Consider the following 6106-nt stretch of genomic DNA (forward strand, 5'->3'; position numbering starts at 1 on the left):
TAAAAGGCAGCCATATGATTTCCATGCCCACATTTTACACTAGGGGGCAGATTGTAGCAAACTAAAGTAATGCATCTGGTTTCTTACTGTCCCATAGTTTTGTAACAGGAATGTTTTCCATTGGGGACTGGGCACTTTCTATTAATAATGATTCATTAAACAGTATGGTACGTTGCAGTTTTTTTGGGCTAATCAATGTATCCACGAAGGCCTTTTCATCGACCACACAAAGAGACAATCTGAATGAGAATCTGGAAAGAAGCACTTGTGTAATGACCTCCGATAATTATAATAAATGACCATATAATTTATTTTGTCCCTAAATCTTCTTAGAATTTGTCAGACCACACACTGTGGAAAAATCCACATTTATAGAATTGGCTGGCCAGTACTGAATTATAAAATAGTCTTCTCTGCACGTTTCAGACCAGAGTCACATGACTTGACATCATTCCTTGTGTAAGCTCTCTGAAGGCGAATCAGAGCCAATAGGCATGATTTGTTCTCCCCCAGAATGTGTCCTCCCCTCCGAACGTCTTGGAATTGTCTTAGACACAGAGATGTATAGCAGACGTTTGATCCAGTGAGGTGGGAGTAGCCATCGGCCTCAGATATAATCAAGACACACAGTTGAAACTAAAATAAGAGACAATGACAACCACGGGGATACAATGATCTATTTACGTTTACAGGGCCCTCAAAAGTAAGAATATTTTCCTGTCTTTGGAAAGAACATCAAATCAAATGTTATTTGTCGCGTAAACATATTTAGCAGATGTTACTGCGGGTATGGCGAAATTATTGTGTTCCTAGCTTCAACAGTGCAGTATTATCAACAGTGCAGTGTTAACAATTCACAACAATAAAGATAAAATAATGGAATGAAGAAATATATACATATTAGAACGAGCAATGTTGAAGTGGCATTGACTAGAATACTGTAGAATGCAGTATATACATATGATATGAGTAAAACAGTGTGTCAGTGGAGGAAAATGTATATTTAAAAAAATAAAAATGAAAATTATAACTAAAATATAGTTGTTGCATAAGTATTCAGCCCCTTTGTTTAGGAAAGCCTACATTAGTTCAGCTATAAAATTTGGCTTAACAAATCACATAAATTACATAGACTCGCTGTGTGAAATAAGAGGGGTTGACATGATTTTTGAATAACTTACCCTTCCTCTATCCCCCATACATACAACATCTGCAAGGTCCCTCAGTCAAGTATTGAATTTCAAGCACAGATTCAACTACAAAGACCAGGTATGTTTTGGAAAGCCTCATAAAGGACAATGATTGGTAGATGGGTAAAAATAACAAATCAGACATTGAATATCTCTATAAGCATGGTCAAGTTAATAATTATGCTGTGAGTGATGTATTAAACCACCCAGACACATCCAAGATACATTCATCCTTCTGAACTGACCTGTAGGACAAGAATGAAACTGCCCAGGGATGTTATCATGAGGCCATTGGTGATTTTAAAACAGCTACAGAGTTCAATGGCTGTGATGGGAGAAAACTGAGGATGGATCAACAACATTGTAGTGACTCCACAATAATGACCTAAATGACAGTGAAGAAATTATACAAATATACAGAATTTAAATATTCAAAAAAATGCATCTTGTATGCAAACAAGGCACTGAAAAAAAACACAGAAAAGGAATCAACTTTTTGGCCTGAATTCAATGCCTTATGTTTGGGGCAAATTCAACACAACACAATACTGAGTAACTGCCTCCTTATTTTCAAGCATGGTGGTCGCTGCATCATGGGTATGGCTATCCTTGACATCTGCTAATACTGGGGAGTTTTTCCAGGATAAAAAGAAGCGGGATGGAACTAAGCACAGGCAAAATCCTAGAGAAAAATTTGCTTCAGTCTGCTTTACACCAGAGACTGGGAGAGGGATTCACCTTTCAGCAGGACAATAACCTACAACACAAGGCCAAATCTACACTGAAGTTGCTTACCTAGAAGACAGTGGATGTTCCTGAGTGCCCAATATACAGTTTTGACTTAAATCTGCTTGAAAATCTATGGCAAGACTTGAACATTGTGGTCTAGCCATGATCTTGACAGGGTTTGAAGAATCTTTTAAAGAATAATGGACCAATATTGCACAATTCAGGTGTGAAAAGCTCTTATAGACATACCCAAGAAGACTCACAGCTGTGATCGATGCCAAAGGTGTCTCTAACATGCATTGACTAAGGAAGCCGCATACTTATGCAACAACTATTGTTTAGTTATTTAATTTTTATTCATATTTAAATCATGTTTGACTTTTTCTTCCTCTTTGACACTACAGAGTATTTTGTGTAGATTGTTGACAAAAAAGTACAATTAAATACATTTTAATCACACTTTGTAATACAATAAAATGTGAAGAAATCCAAGGGGTCTGGATAATTTTGCAATGCACTGTATGTGGTGGCCCCACAAATCTATCTTAAGATCACGAGCGTCTGCTAAATGACTCAAATGTAACGTTTTCCATTAGGTCGTATAGGCTACATAGATTTCTTATAAGTAGAGTTCTATTTCCAGTAAAAATCCAACAGATGGCCGATCTTTCCAGAGAAAGAAGAGGGAAGACATTTGAATGATTCATTTTGATTATGTTTTGGACGTGATTTGATTGCAGAGACTAGACTCTTATGATTCAGCATACTAAAGTATCATACCATAAGTTCCCCAAAAAGTAAAAATGATGCGCAGGTGTTTTTGGGTTGGTTCTTCTTGGTCCACCGAAACAGAACCATCTGTACTGGTTGTTTTTCCTCGTAACTCATTGAATCACTTCCCATGCAGCCTCCGCTCTCTCCGTTAAGGGCAGCACAGTGTTCCCTAGACAGTGGAACCACATCTGCAAGCCATTAACCCAGTTCGTTTGTCCACGTTGCTGGAATTCTCGTTTTCTGACTTTGGGCCCAGACAGACTAGTGGACACACTAAGAATTATTCAAAGACTGCCACTTATGGACAGCAAAATCAGCTAAAAAAGAAATAAAAAGTTTAGATAAGAAACCATTGTCAGCAGTATAAAATGAGGCAGCAGGCATAGTGGTGCTCCTACTATGACCTCCTCCTCTTCCTCACATTCACCCCAATACAGCTTATTCCTTTAACCCCTCAACTCTTCTATCCAGGCACAATTTCCGCATTTATATCCCCTTTACAATCTCAGTCAAATTATTTATCAATTCTTCACTTTCACATCCACCATCACCAAACATTTGAAACCAGGTTGCCACTTCTACACTGCAGACAAATAAACATCCAGACAGACAATTTCAATGTTTTCTTTCATAGACAGCAGGTTTCCATTACTCAACTTAAGAGTCTAGAACTGAATCTGGGCAGCACACACATATACACACACCACAGGCAACGTGGCATTCTGCACGTAGGCTGCCAAATACTTGTAGGCCCATACACAGCATCCAGGAGGAGGAGCCTCTCACACTGTACTGCCCTGGCCCACAACTACACTGGAGCTTCTGGTTTCACTCCCACCCCATAATGATCAGTACTTTTCAACCTCATAAAGTATGGCATCTGAAATGCATGGGAGGAGATTGTCTGTGACTCCAAGTGCATGAACCCTGGACTTCTGAATGTTTGAACTTTGCACATACCAACCGCATAATGTAATGATGTCTAATGAATTTATCTTCTTTCCCTGGAAAATCATCAGTGTGCGTTGTCTAGGAAACATGAAAGCAGATATGGAAAGAAATGTACAGGATTGGTAAAAGTAGGAATGACAGAGATGTGAGGGGGGAGAGTGATATAAAAGAGAAAGCCAGGTCAGAATGATAACACAAGCATTTCCCCCTACACACGCAATAACATCTTCTAAATATGTGTATGTGACCAGTAAAATTTGATTTGATAACAGCTTGGACTAAAAATATTGACCTAATTCAAAGCAAATGTCTTTGAGGTGGTCATAATGAAGTCACAACAACTCACTTCACCAATGCATATGAAAAGCACCATCTATTGGGCGTATAATGTATTGCAGTCAAACAGCAAAACAGTGCTGTGGTGGCCCTTCAGTTTTGAAGTTAGTGGGCAAGGTGCGAATTACAGGGAAACCAGGGGGAGCTCAGGTTCACTGAATGAGAAGTTAGCGCCCATAAATGCTCATCTAAATAATGCTAATTTAACCATTCCCTATTTGTTAAAAAGGTAGTGTTAAATATGTTTTACAGTGGTAAATTAAAATAAACACCTCCATCTATCTGTCATGGTTTAAACCATTTATTTCTATGTGGAGGCACTGTCCACTCAGTAGTGCTGGATTTCAGCCTCAGCTGAGCCCCTGTCTGCATAGATTTTCCTTTGTATGTCTTAATTTTGCCATTTGTTTGCTATGGCTCCTTGATAAAAAAAAAAAAATAGCCTTTATTCCAACACATTAGATTTATCCATTGATTTATCATTGTTTGCTTTTGTCAGCCAGCTGTTTAGAGCACTCATTGTATTGTTTTTCAGGTACGCGCGGGTACTGGTGTTCTCCGTGCCCAGAAGTACACTGAACAAAAATATAAACACAACATGCAAAAAATTCTAGATTTGACTGAGTTACAGTTCATAGAAGGAAATCAGTCAATTGAAATACATTCATTAGGCCCTAATCTATGGATTTCACATGCCTGGGAATACAGATATGCATCTGTTGGTCACAGACACCTTAAAAAAAAGGTAGGGGCGTAGATGAGAAAACCAGTCAATATCTGGTGTTACCACCATTTGCCTAATACAGCGCGACACATCTCCTTCGCATAGAGTTGATCAGGCTGTTGATTGTGGCCTGTGGAATGTTGTCGCACTCCTCTTCAAACGCTGTGCGAAGTATCTTGATATTGTTGGGAACTGGAACATGCTGTCGTATACATAGATTCAGAGCATCCCAAACATACTCAATGGGTGACGTCTTGTGAGTATGCACGGTATCTCTGTGCATTCAAATGACCATTGATAAAATGCAATTGTGTTCGTTGTTCGTAGCTTATGCCTGCCCATACCATAACCCCACCTCCACCATGGGGCACTCTGTTCACAATGTTGACATCAGCAAACCGCTCGCCCACACGACGCCATACAGTACACACTGTCTGGTACAGGTGCACTTGTGTAATGATCATGCTGTTTAATCAGCTTCTTGATTTACCACCTGTCAAGGTGGATGGATTATCTGGCAAAGAGAAATGCTCACTAACAGGGATGTAAACAATATTTGTGCACACAATTTTGAAGAAATAAACTTTTAGTGCATATGGAAAATGTCTGGGATCTTTTATTTCAGCTCATGAAACATGGGATCAACACTTTTACATGTTGTGTTTATATTTATGTTCAGTATAGTAGACCATTTATTTAGCTTTATATTTTTTTAACAATAGTTGTTTTCTTCCCTGGATCAGCCGATGTTGGGCAACAATATCGCTAGACAACTAGCTTACAGCTAGACACCAATGCACATCCAGTCAATCCAACAAGTAGGCTGGCTAAACGATAATGACAGTAGGCCTATAAGGTGATTCTTTCGGTCAGATTCTTTTGGATTTGTATGCCCGTTGTGGAATGTTTCCACGGTGAAACATAATGAAATGTTACGAAGGCACAGTTACACTTACGGTGCATTTTCCGAGATCTCCAAGATCCATGATTTGTACAGGGTTTAAGTTCAACGTTTTAATTCAATTGTTAATATGCCTAATAAAGACAAATAACACTGTCATAAATGTCATTAACATATGGAAAGAAAGGTATTGTTTTGTCACGATCTGTGAAGACTTCATGCATTAACTCATGAATTATGGACAACTCATGAACCAGGGTGTAAAACATGTTGAGTCAACTCATGTATTATATTGAATATAGGCTACCTGTTCTGCATGTATTCATGTGTAAAATTGCCTCGGCAAAGAGGGTAGGCTACTGGCAGTGGTGTTGGCCTGGTGGAGGGTAAACGCAAGTAAACGCAGTTATCCAAACTTTTTCAGAACAATTCACTGTATAGGGAGTTTTTTGTTTGTTTTAGAAGCAGAGTTTACCCACCTATTTTTTTACCACTTCATCA

The 6106-nt window shown here is 38.8% G+C and overlaps 1 long non-coding RNA gene across 1 annotated transcript; it reads left to right on the plus strand.

The window, feature by feature from the left end:
• The first annotated feature begins 548 nt into the window (after nt 1–548).
• On the plus strand, nt 549–5259 carry LOC135562415 (uncharacterized). The gene is made up of 3 exons (XR_010459931.1): nt 549–703; nt 1218–1269; nt 1766–5259. It is a non-coding gene; the product is annotated as an uncharacterized LOC135562415 (long non-coding RNA).
• Nucleotides 5260–6106: the final 847 nt, after the last annotated feature.

This window comes from Oncorhynchus nerka, linkage group LG19 (assembly GCF_034236695.1).
Source record: "Oncorhynchus nerka isolate Pitt River linkage group LG19, Oner_Uvic_2.0, whole genome shotgun sequence".
Taxonomy (NCBI): Eukaryota; Metazoa; Chordata; class Actinopteri; order Salmoniformes; family Salmonidae; genus Oncorhynchus; species Oncorhynchus nerka.